General features: G+C 35.0%; 1 long non-coding RNA gene across 1 annotated transcript; it reads left to right on the top strand.

Moving 5' to 3' along the window:
• Positions 1-10294: 10294 nt before the first annotated feature.
• On the top strand, positions 10295-12423 carry LOC134718742 (uncharacterized). Its single transcript, XR_010107430.1, has 2 exons — positions 10295-10787; positions 11022-12423. It is a non-coding gene; the product is annotated as an uncharacterized LOC134718742 (long non-coding RNA).
• Positions 12424-16565: the final 4142 nt, after the last annotated feature.

Below are 16565 nucleotides of genomic sequence, written 5' to 3' on the forward strand. Positions count from 1 at the left end.
GGCTCCCCAAATCTCTATAGACATAGGGAGAATGCCCTGGTTTTATGATAGTAATTGCTTCCACTTTTGATAGGAGAGAAGAAGCCATTGTTGATGGTCTTATTATCGACTTATTCGAAGTTTTTCCTGCTCCTTGGGATTATCTAGAGACTACAATAAATGTAACAAAAATTTAAGAAGACCAATACATTAATTGTATGTTCCTGGTGGCAATGAAACTGTCAATACAGGTATAAGCCACATCAGTAAGTTCTGGTAACGATCTGGAAAAATCGAGACTTTTATGACAATTTACTTCAGGTATTTGGAACATTTGAAAGAGTCATCTAAATTTTATCAATATCTCAACTAATGTTTCTGCATTGCTTGGTAACATTTAGCTATATTTGAGAATAGTTTCATTCTGGATGTGTCACGACTTCTGATTGGCTGTCGTTTTTTGTTTATTAGCTGATAGACAATTTAGTCATGTTACCGTGACTTTAACAATGGTTTTTTTTTCATGGTTTATACTCCTGTAAAAAATGTAATTTAGAATTAAATTACAAGAGATAACTGTAATATTTCATATGTCGAATTGATTAACATAAAAAATGTGACGTATTTAGTATTCTCCACATTGTTGATGTTATTTCTTCATAGGCAGAAAACATATTACAGAAAAAAATTAAAATGTATGGAACACGATGATTAATTAAGGAGACATAGTGATGAAATAAGCTTGAATCACATATAACCTTGTTTATTTTGTAGTAAAGTTTTTAATCCTACACACTCTGTGCCTTCCCAAAATGCATCATGCATTGGTTGTTTTTCAGAGAATTTCAGAGTTACTCAGTATCAGTGATCCGACTATTGTGTATTTTGTCTTTGCATTAACTATTGTCCAAATCCCAGCAGTTTCCAATACATTCATCACTGATTCATCTTCCATGAGATGTTCTGCATTATCAGCATCCTGGATCTGTAAATATACCCATCGTATGTAAGGATGTACTAATGTGAAATTTAGAAAGTCAAGAATTTCAAATTGAGGCTGTGATTGGAAAAACTACATGCATTTGTTAAGGATCTAAATTATCTGTAAATATGTATGGGTTATGGAGCTCCTTTTTGTGAAATTCGAGTTTAAAAAAATGTACCTTTATGAAAACATTGATCCGCCACACGCTGCAATATCATAAGGGGAAAACAGGAGTTTATATACCAACACAAATCCCAAAACCTCACCTAAGTACATCCGTAGATTGAATTTCTGTTACCAAAGAAAAAACAATATAAAGTAACCTGCAAAATAAAATACAAAAATAAAGATAAAATTTATATTGATGGTAAGTTCATGAAGGTACAGGGCCAGAATAGCTGTCAAATCAGCATAAAATGAAGCATAAACAAGAATGTTTCCATAGTACACGGATGCCCTGACTCACACCATCATCACAAAATGCATCTATTATGACAAGACCGACTATTGTATTTATTGTAAACTTGTGTTCTTCGTCCTCGTTCGGAGAAAACAACAGTCCCTTGATGGCGTCGAAATTGACGAGTTTTGATTCTCGTAATTCAACGAGAATCCAAGGACCTTGCATACTTCCTGACCATCGGATCTTCTGTAGGCGTAATGTTTGGGGCCACCGCTAACGAATTCCTCGATGTAGTGTCCCTCCAATTCGTCGGTGAAATCGCCGAGGTAATCTCTCAGTGATAATGTCTGTGCATTCCGCCTTTCGATATAGATGACGGAATCCGTGCCGTGGTACAACACATTTTCTTTCAGCTGGCCGAGAACATCGTACAACTTCAGACGGGCCCAGGATGTCGTGAAAGTGGCCAAGAAGATATTCGTCGTCGTCAACGAAGTGGTTAACGTGAATCTAAGATACCTGGACGATGTGGTCGTTGACGATCTCAAAATCAAAAACTGGTTTAGTTGGATCGGTAAGCATCTGAAAACATTCATCCATCTGGTTATCGTAAAAAAACATCACTTGTGTCAAGTTCAGTCTTTGACCGAATTTGCCCCAGAACGAATTGAGACAAAGCTTGGTCACAGTCCTGGGTTTTTCTCTATAGCATCCCAGTCCAGACGAACCCCCTCTTTCTGGAAACAACTTTCGATGTACGTCTTCTTTTGATCCGTAGTCCTACACCAGGCGGGAAAGTCGGACGCTTCCTCTTTGTATCTTAGAAAGGTGTTGATATAGCGTCCGCCGTCATTGGTCTCGTGGTCGTACATTGTATTGACAAGGTGATTTAGACTCCTGCTCGGTACTTGTTTAACACAGCGGGAATTTCAGTTTTCTTGGAGGCAACATTTTAACCAGAGCGATACCGCAGTAGTCCTTCATCTCACTGAAATCGCTGTTAATAATATCTGGATGACACACGGTGTACCGACACGTCTTGTTCGTCGAAGGGTATAGGCTCGTGAAATCGACGTATCGTATGGGCTCCCCATCGGTTACCTCGTGATGCAGCTGGATTGCATTGGTTCTTCCACCGAACAAGCTGTCTCGAGCATCCAAAGGTTGATGAAAATCGAGGAAATTGACGAACTGTCTCATTTGTTCGTCTTCTCTCAGTTTCGTTTGGAAATCGTGCTCCCAGATCGACACGTATTTGTAACCGTTATTATCGATGGTCTGCTTGCTGATTTTGGTCAGGTAATACAATTCTATCATCGTCTGCCTCGTCCCTGGAAGTGTTGTCTTGTCCCGTTCGTTCGGCATACAGACTGGACACCCGTGTCACCTGCAGCCTAAAACCTCGTATACTGTATAGGTCTCACTGTAATATCCATGTAATCGAATACGTCGGTTGGAAAGACTGACTTCACCACCATTCAAAGCGTGTTGGATCTTTTCGGGCTTTCCATGACCCATTCCAACCATGCAATGCTCTCTTTACTGTAGTTGTCTAGTCTCTGGTAACCTGCAACCGGATTCAGAGCAATGGGCGATTTCACGAACTCGCGTTCGTGTTCTCGTATGTTCATCTCTTAGATATCTGCATGCGAGTAGCATCTGTCTTCGTATCACAGGGATTTGTTTACTTTGACGTCCTCGTCGCCTTGGTTTTTTCTACATTCAACCACAAGATTGTGTGTGTGCAGGAGATCTTTTGGACTCAACCATCTATCGACGTACCATACTTCGCCATGTCTTTTACTTTGAATATATTAATTTCAATTGGTGGCAGTATTTCTTTTTTTCTGGTTAAATAGTTGTTCCATTTACCAACATTACATATGCTCAAATTAAAGAGAAAAGACTGAGATATCGGAAACTTACATCTGTCTTGAATTGTGCACTATAATGCTTGTTTTAATTACTTCTCTCTCTGCTTGGTCCCCTGTGTTCTCAAGTCTTGTCAAAGTCGTACAAGTTTGGCATCTTGAAAATGAATTAGTCTAAACCAAAATATAGGATAAATTAAAACTTATTGCAGAAATGTTATGTATAAAATGCAAGTTGACAAAACTGCGGGTGAGGCAGAATCACAATCGTAATAGCTGTAATCACTACACTTTAACAAAACATGTGTACATTATACCTCATATTTTAAAAAATAAGTTAAAAAAATCATATTTACCGTTTTGATTTTTAAAATTCTGAATTCGTTCTTCCACATGTGATAAAATGTTGCTTTTGAAACGGAAATCGTACGTTTTTCTGTCATTTCATTAACATACAGATTGTAAACATCATTTTTTTCTAGTTTTACATGGGAGCATGGTAATATTTCTATCAGGCATAAAATCTCCTCTGTATTTTGCTTAATCTGGCAACCACAGCACTGTATCTTCCTTTGCTTTTGAGACAGGTCTTCCTTTGATATAGCCTGATGAAATTGCTCCATTACAAAATTTTTCAATCCATTTATCATAAAAGTTTTTATTCACTTGATATAAACTTCTAAAGCATTGTCCACACACTGTTTTTCCTTTATTGACAAAAAAAAACGGCTTTTCAGCATCAAAGTCTGCATCAATAAACGTATCGGAAAACCATTCCACACGCTTTGGATAGTTTTTTGTCTATATTCTGTATCTCGCTTCCCATATAAATTCAAGCGATAATCCATAAAAAAAACCCCATCTTTTTCGCCACATATGTTTGTTTCTGAGACATTCAATTGATGTTGATAGTGCTTTTTCTAACAGGCTTTTTTTTTCATTTTGCTTACCTGAAGATACAATATACAATTAGTTTATATTAGACAATGATATTGGATTTTCAATATTATAATTCGTATAGCTTCAAATAGAAATGTTTCAATCGGCTTTTCGCCCGAAGAATTGTAGGATGTATTGAAAAGTATACTCTTTAAAACATAAAATACAAATTTTCTAAAAGAACACCACATGTGTCCGCATATATAAAATCAATAGATTACAAATGTATAAACTATAGAGACATTCTTTTGCATTTCGTTTTATGTGATCAAGAATTACATGATAATAAATATGTGTTTTCTTGTTTCCTGTTGAGTTTGAGACATGTTGTCCTTACATTTATCACAATTAAGATATAGCATGTACATGATGTATTATATTATATTGGGACATATTACTTAGTTATCAATGGGGCTGTGCATAACTGTATATTGTGTTTAAATACAACTTTTGCAACATAATCAAGCTGGATAAGAAATAAAAATAATCAATTAAACTAATTAGAGAATCAATTGCAATTTTGAAGAAAAAATGATTCACTGCTTCACCTCAGCCACAATCTTGGTCCTAATAGTGTTATTATATCTTCATAATCATACCTTTTGAATTGCATTCTTTGTTTTATTTTATTTGCATACAAAATATCCTCAATGGTAAATGAAAATGACATTGCACCACTCTAAACCAGTAAAATGAGAATAAATACTAGTTTTAATACATGTTTTGGTTACATCTTCTGACATCAGACTAGGACTTCTCTTGAACTGAATTTTAATGTGCGTATTGTAATGCGTTAACTTTTCTTCATTGGCTAGAGGTAAAGGGGGAGGGTTGAGATCTCACAAAAATGTTTAACCCCGCCTGTCCCAAGTCAGGAGCCTCTTGTATTATTTTATTTTAGTTTCTTGTGTTCAATTTGGAAATTAGTTTGGCTTTCATTACTTGTTTAGGGGCCAGCTGAAGGTCGCCTCCGTGTGCGGGCATTTTTTTATGAAACATTTCATCACCGATTCTTTCTAAAAATAAGGATACAGATATAGATTATTATAATATATTTTATTTATATTGTCTTTATCAATTTTGAAATTCATATACTAGTCCTGAATGAAATACTTGTTGGTTTTTCTTTACAGTCTCAAATTTAATGATCAGATCGAAAATGTGTATCCGGTGCACTTTCCTTGCTTTGTTCAGGATCACTTCTTGATGGTAAACCCCAAAGTGATTCGATCAATGGCTTTGAAGTTCTCCACCGATAGGATAAATTATGTATTTCGGCGAATTGTTTTCGGCGTCCAATTATTTCTGCGAATTTTGTGGGTAAACCACATTAACTGTCCATTATAATTGGATCTGACAGGTTAATAAGTTTCTGTATAGCGTGGAATGCCTTAATAAGAGGTTCCCTTCTCTTTTAATCTAATATTTTCAGGACAAAATTGATCTTAAATTTTACAAATATGTCCCACCATAAACTATCAAGTAATGGTTTCCACAAATAGAATGATTCTAGCTGGGCAAGCTTTCTTCATTGTCTGCCATTCTGTAAAATGAGAATAAATACTAGTTTTATTACATATTTTATAAGTTGTAGAAATTCTTAAATGATTTGCATCCTTCCTACTACCTATAAAGCCAATGGATACCTACATAATACCTATTAAAGCCCTCACTAAATTTTGTACATGTTCCTTAGATACTAATTTTGTTTCGTTAGCACCAATATCAGTAGGTTTCTGAATATTTTTTTATTTTAACCCTATCCACAGACATGTTATCTTCAATATCGTACATTTCAGATGTTACAGACAAAGAATGAGTGCTAGACATGTTATCATCAATGTCAGAAACGTCATAATCGAAAGGCGAATTTTCTACTTCTTCTTTTATGACTTGATCATCATTTTCTATTTGACTATTTATGACATTATCTTTCTCTGAGAAAATTTTCTTCCCCCATTATCCCACATACCCGATGGCCACACATCCCACCAGTTAATGCTGTTGGCTGTCATGAAGTCTTTGAAAACATTGGACCTGTGTTTTGGGTCGTTGTCCATTTGAAAGCGATGTTGGTCCGGAAACTTCCGTCTGAAGTACGGCAGGAAGGTGTCCCTCAGGAGGTGGTCTGTAAAAGAACTGTCCATTTATAATACTAGTACCTTCGAATATTAGAATGGGTGTAGCGCCTCTGTTGCTGATACCAGCCCACACATGAACCTTAAGAGGATGTTTTGGTATCGAAAGTGATGGTCTGACTTGATCAAATCGTCTGTGATGTTAACTTTATTCTGATGGAGCTGAACAGTACACTCATCACTGAAGATCATATAGTTAAACTAGTCATTGTTCTCTACTAACATCTTGCAAAATGCTACCCTCTTCTCTTTGTTGATGTGTCGTACCATCTGGCAATACCTTGGTTTGGTACACGTCAAGCCTGTGTGGACTATGGCTCTCTTTTTCGTAGACAAACTGACCTTAGACCCTTCAAATACAAGCCTTTTGTGAGGAGTTCTACTAGACGTGCACGGTTCTGTAGATAATGTTCTTTTTACAAACTGTATATCGGATCTTGTTAGCGTCTTCATAGTCTTTACTTTTTTTTGGAGAAGGACAGGTTTACTTCCAAAGACGATACTGTTTAACCCAGTAGCCAATTACTGGAGGAGTAACTTTGAAGCCTTTGGAATTAAGAGCTTCTCTGATATATATGGTGGTATAGCTATTCCGGTATAAACGAACTATGTCCAGCTTGGTTATATGACTTGTACGTACCATCATGCGTTGTAAGAGACTAAATTGTATACTTAAGATGAGCAACGTGTTCAGAGACTGACAATCTGCGCTATGAATGCTAATTCAAACGGTCGTGTTTTAAGAACCTGTCTCTACTAATATATTTCTACTGAAGCTAATTACCTACTTAATCAGCTGTAACTAATCCTTACTAATTAAATTATGATTTCTTTGCGTTTTATTACTCTGTTTTCTGGTACCTGGGGAAAAAAAGCCCATAGATTCAGTTACATGGTTTATAACAATTATTTAGAGTTAAATAAAACATTTGATGCCAGTCATTTGTGTCATAATAGTTTGTGTGTGAGTGCGGCTCACATTAATTTAGAGCCGCATCACATAAATAACAACAGGATTCATTTTAAACACCGCAAGTCTTAGAAGATATTTAAGGGGTAGGGCTATAGCTTATTTATGTGTGACTAAATGTACAACAATTTTAGACTCCTTTTCAAAGATTTGGTGGTCCTTAAAAGGACCGTTAATTTTGTATTTATCTTTTTCAGATGAAGATAAATGCAGCTATATTTTTTTTGACTTCGGAATTTTTGAAGTACAGCTTCTGGTAGGTATATTCTCCCTAGCAGGCATTACTCTCCCATATGAATGATCGTCCTTTATGCTTTGAACAAATGCCGTATGAAGTGAAGTTTGGGATCAAGTTGTCCTTTTTGATATCGGTCTTTATATTTACTTTGTTCCTCTTCTTCCACATGATCATTTATTTTCTGTCCGGTTTCTTGTAAATTTTTCTTTTTCCTTTCTGGAGTATTTTGGTATACTTTGTTCCGTTCACACTCACTTTGCATCTGCTCTAAGTGTTTAAATGAACCTTGTGATATTTTAAAACCAATACATTCTGCTTTTTATTTCCAGGAATTACCAATACCATTATTCAAAGTGTGAATTATTGCTGATGCCCTCCCTTCAAAATTTCTAGAAAAGTTCACATGTTTTGATAAGGAAACACTTAGTGCTTTGTTAACGGCTTCACATTTTTGAGTGTTGAAATTAAATTTCATTTTCATTCATGCCTCCTCGCTAAGTTTCATTTTTAAAAGTTCCTGCATTATCAATTTGTCATTGTCATCCATATTCCGGTTGGTTAACTTGTTTGCACCCATGTACATGGATCTCAGCCACCAACAGTTTGTGTGACCACCACCACACACGTATGAGCTAGTGGGACATTTAGAATAGTCGCCAGTATAACAACGCACAGTAGCATCAAGCACTCCAGGTAAGCATGTCCACAGTTTTCTTTCCACATTTCATTGAAAACTAAGCTACTTCTGGCTCTCAAATCTTGACTTAGAACTTTCTGTCCTTGTTTTTTTCTTTTCACGTGTCGAACCAGAAAACATGTTCAAAGTAAAACAGATCTTCCGATATGAATTGGTTCAGCTTGGCGTTCAACTTTCCACAACGTGTGTACAACTTTGAGTGCATCATGTTTACCTTCTGCTACACGTCTGTCTCCATCTGTAACTGCATACTTTACCAGCACATTTTGCCTATCAATCTGAAGTCCAATTTCTTTACCCATGATGTATTCACTTAAGGGGTTGGTTGGCTTACCATTGGCTGTACATGTACCAGCATGTCCATCTGGCAGGTTACATTAAGTCCCATCCCTTTAAGCCAAGAACCTGTCCAGCAAAGTTTATTGTGAAAAACTGATGCAACAATGAACTTATGGTCAGTCACTTGCTCACATGCCAATAATATTGCCTGGGAAGCATTTTGTCCGGGTTTTTGTATGCTTATTATATGCATACTGATAAAACATGTTAAAAATTACGGTAACCAGACCGGTACCCACGAATCTAGTTCTTTAAAAAATCCTATAACTTTTCTCTTCAATGGTGGAATGTTATTATTACATTATATTATATTCGTAAGAAGCATTTAAATGTCAATAATATGTATGATTTATTCAATTATGTTCCAGTTACAAATATTATTATATTTAAATCGGTTTTAATTTTTATCACGTTATGTTACAGTTGATTTTTATTTGTATATAATCAATTTTCTTTAGTCAAGAATTTTAGTATATTGAAGGACTGTTCGTCTTATTTTAAAAATATGCTTTAAATTGTAAAAATATTCGAATTAGCTCTCGCCGCGATATAGCCTTGTTGTGTTAATACGGTGTAAAGTAACCAACAATCAATCAATTAATTATTATTACACAAGTTCTGAAACTGAATGTAGATTTATTTGAAAGGGTAGGCTAGTAGTTTGAATTTCTGTAAATAAATTGATTGATCAATTATTCACATACTTGTACAAAGTCATCAAATTCTTTATTATTTCTCAAGTCGTTCTTGTCGGTTAATTAATTCGATCGTTTTAACTAATAACCTTAGGTTTTCTATTATGTTCAATCCAGTATTTGGAAAATGTGGCAGTATAAATTAAGGAACGTCTTTATAACTTAAGGTATGCAAAAAAATATATGATGTTCAGGATTCCTATATCTTTAGATTTAGAACTGCCTGAAGGAATATGATTTTTAAAGGCAGTGCTTTAAGGCCTGACTTTTAAGTCAAGAGGTTCATCTTTTCATACGCAATCCATGCTGGGGGTCTTTTGGCCAGAAATAGATCCGGAAATGTTCGAATTTCTCCTCTTCTTTTTATGGTATGATATGGTTTTTGTTTCTTTCATTTACATTGGGGACCAAAGAAACGATCAGTGTGTATTGTTCGTTTTATAGAACTTGTGTGTATGTTGCATTATAAGCAGTCAACCTGACTACAAACTATCAATAGTTGTATATTCCGTGTGGAAAGAGGTCGGGTCAATTTCAAGTGTTATCTGACATCTAAAGATTCTTTAATTAGTTCAGACATTGATATAACAATGAAAAGTCGACTGAACATGATTAATATTGCATCTTTTATAATTCAAAGCGGAATTCGGTTTATGAACGAGAAACCGTAAAGCGTTTTCAATTTCGGTATTAGTTATGTATGTTATCTACGTATTATCCTGGTTCCCGGTACTACGTTCCGGGTATTAGCTATTTGATATATTTGATGTGTAACATTACAATCGGGTCCAGCCAATCTACGTGTGTATGTGTACATGATTTACCGCCAAAATGACCGACTTAAAAAATAGTCCATAAACGTTCCGTATAATGATATGCAAATTCATAATTAATCGTAACTTTTTTTATCTTTGTATAATTAATATAACAAAATGGATTCCACAAAATTGAAAATAGCATTATTTTACGAGGATTTCTCATATTTTCTTCACTTCCGGCGCAGTAATACGTATGTTTTGAAGAAGCTCGAAGAAAGTGAATTGAGAAGGAAACGGATAGATATACGTTCTTGCTATCAGGTAAAACAATTTAAATGTACAGAACAAACACATTTACTTCACACAAATAGTACAGGCTTAAGCTTTTTATTGTCTAGCTTATACACGACTGTAGTCAAGTGTTTAAACGACGGCGGTGACCTACAAGGTACGGGTCATACTTGGTCAAGTCTAAATATGTAAACACATATCCACGTGCTATTAGGTAGAACGCATCGTAATGCAATATCTACAATTTTTCCTCCTTTATACATCGTTTAACCTGATATATTTCTCCTTTTTTCATCGTTTAACCAGATTTATTTCTCTTTCAAATACACTTAAACACGGGTTGTATGTACGTATCTTTTCTAGTGTTTTCTTGTTGTTATTAAAGTTCATTTGTTGATGTTTAGAAATTTTTGAACGACTGAACACAGGAGTGAATGAATGCAACAATTATATATACTGAAGACTTGGGCTGTACAATGATAGTGTACGTATATCATACTGATAATCATTCTAGCAGTAATTATGTTAATTTAGGATGTAATGTCTAATGACCGGAATTCATGAGCTATGCCTCAGGCTTTCTGAAAAAATATCAATGACAATGTAAACAGGAACAAAACATTGACACGAATGATGCTCTCTTCTATGTTATATAGTTATTTAGGTATATGTGTTGCACAAGTTTCAATTAAACTTAAGTTATAAAACTTTTTTTCAGGGCACAAACCCACTTTAAAGAGACTTGTCTACTGCCATACCCATCCTATTTTCATGCACCATTTGCAAGCAAGAGACTGAATGGTTTGCAAAATTAAAAATCAGGATGGTGTCCAATTAAAACAAAAGAACTAAACTGGATGCATATTGTAGGAGAAATCTAGACATGCTAGAGGAAAGTTTTGATTTGTGAAATTGGTTTTCCTGAAAAGTCATTCATCCTAGCCTGCAGAAAGGAACTATAACTGTCCACCACCAACTGACGAGCTAATGTTGAGCTTCACATATGGAATTACTCAAATACCATCAATGTCTATGTTTTCAGCACAAATTTCACAATTTATGACACAGCTGTGCTTTTTTTATACCGTTAAAAGAGTTGTATACCAAATTTTATTTTTTTATCAATAAATATATATTATATTAATTGTGTCATCTAAGAACAAAGTCTTGTATTTTGCCAAAAGATGCATACTAGTGAATGAAAGTGGTGCAGTTCATTTTGCTTTGGTATATAGAATTGAATTACAATTGTTCATGTTATTGGAATGCATATAAAAATAAGGAGATGTGGTACAATGTATATGATATATAGTGAGTTTATCAAGCAAAAGTGAATAAGAAATAGGTATAAGCAGTTACAGGTACTACTGTACAATCTCAAACAAGGAGAAAAACTCATACCGTAAAGAGAATTTCATATTTACAAGTAAGTTTTGTTTTTGCGTTGAATAATTTTCTTCTATTGTTTTAATTGCAAATATGGGAAGTGGTTAAAATGCTAATGAGACAGCTGTTATGGCCACAGAGCCTTAATTGAAAACTTCTTTTTCATTCATACCGGTAGATTTTGCCTGGAGTAAGAAACATATCTGCCAACTTTTCAAAATGCACATGGGGGTTTTACGTGAAAGATGGTTCATATAGTCATACAAAACCTTCAAGGGGACCTTCAAATGGAAGCAGGACAAGTCACCCCACTGGCTAATCGGCCCACTTTTTAAAAAAACACCACAAACTGATTTATCAAATCACCCCACATGTGAAATTGGTTTAATCATGTTTAATATTACTCCTGCCAACTCGCCCCACATGTGAAATTGGTTAAATCATTTTAAATCAGGGTTCTCACTAAGGATTTTTGAAGGCGAGTCCAGGGACTCGTCATTTTTGGCCACGGTGAGTCATGGTAACTGTGTTCAGTTTATACAAAATATTTCAATATTGATGTATTTGTGGACTCACCAGTTTTGAAAATGGTGAGTCCAGACAGATTTTGTTGAGTCCAGGACTCATGGACTCGCCTTAGCGAGAACCCTGTTTAATATTACTCCTGCCAACTCGCCCTACTTATAAAAAAACGGTAACTTTTAGATTAATATATATATATATATATATAATTATCCCCAAGGGTGACTGGGGTATAGAAATATGGTCACTTGGTCTTCTCCCGACCGGCAGTAAAACGCTTGCCGAAGTGGGGCGTCCGTTTGGCTGTGCGGGATGTATTAAGTTCGCAGTCACGTCCGGTCAGAAGGGGGACGTTAAATCCGCTGCCTCGTGTAAAGAGAGTGCCACGCTCTTTGCACGTTAAGAACCCTTGCAACAACTCTCTGAGGGGTCCGTAGGTGGCCTGTTGCAAGGCAAAATTTCTGTCCCTATCCAACATACCCTCCTTTTCCGGTGGCAGTCAAAATTTCTCCGACCCAGATGGCCTCCATTGTATCAGCCTACCTATTGTATTTATTGTGAACTTGTTCTCGTCCTGAATATGCATGAAATATTTGCCACTGGACGTTAAACAACCAACAATCAATCAATCAATATATATAATTAAAAATAAAAACTCGCACCATTTTAATGAAAACTAATCTACACAGAATACAAACAAACCGAAAATTAATTTAATTACTATTATTGATATATACTGAAGAATAAATGTAAGTTTTGAAGCTTAGTTATTTGCATCACAATTGAAAAGAAACCTGTTAATTGTATCATAATGCAATATAAGGAATTGAACTTATATTCAATGGGATAACATCTTTTTCCATACGTGGGGCGAGTTGGCATTACTAAATTCATCCTGGTTAATAATATATTTATCTAGATTTCATCGATTTCCATTAGGTGGGACCAGTTGGCAAGAGTTATATTAACAGAATTTAACTTTATACAATGGGATAACATCTTCTTACATAAGTGGGGCGAGTTGGCATTACTAAATTCTTCCTGGTTAATAATATATTTATCTAGATATTATCGTTTTCTACTAGGTGGGGCGAGTTGGCAGGAGTAATATTAACGGGATTTAACACAGTTTACAAGTGGGGCGATTTGGTAATCCAGGTTGGGGCAGGTTTTTTTTTTAAAGTGGGGCGAGTTAGTGAAAAAGTGGGGCTATTTGCTAATGGGGCGATTGTCATGGATTCCCTTCAAATATATTCTAATGTGGTTTTTGGCTTCTTCTTGCATTAACAAGCTTATAGCCATTGTTGAATTAATTGTTTTCTTTAAATAGTCGACAAAATTGCTCTTACAAAATTTCCATTTGGGAGCCTCAAGCTCGATGGGGGAAATACTCTGCAAATACTGACAGTTGGCAGGTATGGTCATCAAAAAAGTTGACATGTTACTATGTACATTTACCATTATGTTACTTGATGTTCTTGCTATACACACAGTACAGAGACTAGTCAATCTTTGTGAACTATTTCTTTATGGGAGTCATAGAATATGCGTATACAATCAATAATTAAAAATAGTCTATTTATATTGAAAAGGAAAAGTTCTTATATGTCTAAAGAAGAGGGACAAAAGACACTAAAGGGACAGTCAAACTCATAAATTTAAAGCAAACTGACAAGGCAATGGCTAAAAATGCATTTCATGGCGAGGCACAGAAAATATACTGTAAACAGTAGACTATAGATACATGTATAGGTGAACTAAGGTACAAAAGAACTCTAAATCTTAAATTCTACAAACCACCTCTGTTCTATGGAAGATAATGATATAACTGGACTAGAAATACACACAACCTGTAATTAACTGCCTTTACAGCGCTTTCGCGCTTTGGTTCATATACCTGTTCAAAGTCAATTAGTTCTCTAGTCGTTCAAGATAGTTGATACGTCTTACGTTTAAGGACATTTTCACTGATGAGCAAAACAATATACACATTACTATATAACTTCGTGAAACTTTTTGAACACACAGAATGAATCAACTTTATCAGATTTAAAGAGTGACTATTTTACATTTTTCGTCATAAGTGAACAAAAGCGATTGACTGATATATTAAACCAGGCTGCCGGTCCACTTTTAGACAAATATGCATATTAGAATCGTCTTACCGTCTTGATTTCTCTTTTAATCGTCTACATTGTTTCCTTAAAGTTCATATATCACGTCGAAACCAAGAATCATTTTGTTTTTTTCTCAAGTATATCGGCTAATTGTCATACATTCATGTAGAAGTACTCGCATCCCATTGCCATCGTTGCATTTTGTAGCCTCCCTAAATTGAATTATCACAATCTAAGAGTAGATTACTAGTAATCGAAATATAATACCACAAAATATTTTAAATTGTCTTGTATTATTTTTCTGTAAATAATTTGTTTTGTATTCTTCAAAAAATGTATTAAGGAGTTGTCCGAACAATGGTAGTTCAAGGAGACGGCGTTCCTCTGACTCTATTGTGTTAAGAATAAGCTCATGACAAAAAACTGATTTGAAATTTCAGATTATTTAAATTATTTTTACCGGCCTAGTTTCTCTTAATCATCTAACTGTAAAATCACGAATAAACCCTACAAACGTTTTACATCATACCATGTTAGAACTTTTAGATTTAAATCATTAATCATTGCAAATTTTACTATAGATCGACAATTGAAATGAGTATATGACATTCAGGATTCTTTTATATTTGAAATTTAAAACTGCCTCAAGAAGATTGATTGTATATATACCCCAACGACGTCATAATTTATTTTTATTGTTTATACCGTCGTTTTCGTCGGTTCGTCCATTCGAGCCTTCAAAATATGATATTCAGGATTCCTTCGTTTTCTGAATTTAAAACTGCCTGAAGGAATTTGATTGTTGAAATACCTGTACGAAGTCATGAATTGTCAATTGTTTCTCCAGTCGTTCATGTTGAATGATATATTTGACCATTCTAAGAAACTTCATTTGAGCAATGGTAGAGGGCTTGATAACATATGCAAAGTAAAGTGTTGGACTAATTGCCAGGTTTTATGGCATATGCTTGTTTTGTTGTCCGTTTGGAATACTTTCATTATACGATTAAAGGTCTTAATTAGATAAGTGTAGTTCAGTTCTTTTTTGTTTTTGTTTAATAGCTTTTAGTTGCTTAAAACAATCATTGATGTTCATGTTACAGGAGCTGAACACGTATGGAGTTCCCTTGTATCGTTGTAGCGGTTGGAATTCCAGGTTTATCTTGGTCACGGCACACAATTAGACTTAAGTAAAGAATTTAGACAAATTCTAAATAATTAGAATGTATCACGTTATTACAAAGTTTCTAAAGATAGTTCGACATTGTGTTACATAATGACTCCAATGGCAATAAACACGAAAATTCGATAAAATACGATAGTCTTTCTTCATTTTTTATAATTTCTTCAATTACTTGTTAAGTAATCGGTAACCATCAACACATATATATAGTTCATAATTCGGCAAGTCCGACATCTGGATACATAGAGTTCATAAAATTCATTAATAAAATTGAGAATGGAATAAAATTAACGGTACCAATTTTCATGCACCAGATGCGCATTTCGACAATACATGTCTCTTCAGTGATGCTCGCGGCCAAAATATTTGAAATCCAAAGCTTATATAAAAGATGAAGAGCTATAATCCAAAAGGTCCAAAAAGTATAGCCAAATCCATAAAAGGAATCAGAGCTTTGCATGAGGGAGATATATTTCTTAATTTATAATAATTTCTAGTATTTTATAACAGCAAATTTTAATAACACAAAAAATCCGTATGTTCATGCCAGAATGGGGAATGTGTCAAAGAGACAACAACCCGACCAAATAAAAAAACAACAGTAGAAGGTCACCAACAGGTCTTCAATGTAGCGAGAAATTCTCGCACCCAGAGGCGTCCTTCAGCTGGCCCATAAACAAATATATACTAGTTCAGTGATAATGAACGCCATACTAATTTCCAAATTGTACACAAGAAACTAAAATTAAAATAATACAAGACTAACAAAGGCCAGAGGCTCCTGACTTGGGACAGGCGCAAAAATGCGGCGGGGTTAAACATGTTTGTGTGATCTTAACCATCCCGCTATACCTCTAACCAATGTAGAAAAGTAAACGCATAACAATACGCACATTAAAATTCAGTTCAAGAGAAGTCCGAGTCTGATGTCAGAAGATGTAACCAAAGAAAATAAACAAAATGACAATAATACATAAATAACAACAGACTACTAGCAGTTAATGACATGCCAGCTCCAGACTTCAATTAAACTGACTGAAAGATTATGATTTCA

Source organism: Mytilus trossulus, chromosome 5 (genome assembly GCF_036588685.1).
Source record: "Mytilus trossulus isolate FHL-02 chromosome 5, PNRI_Mtr1.1.1.hap1, whole genome shotgun sequence".
Classification (NCBI taxonomy): domain Eukaryota; kingdom Metazoa; phylum Mollusca; class Bivalvia; order Mytilida; family Mytilidae; genus Mytilus; species Mytilus trossulus.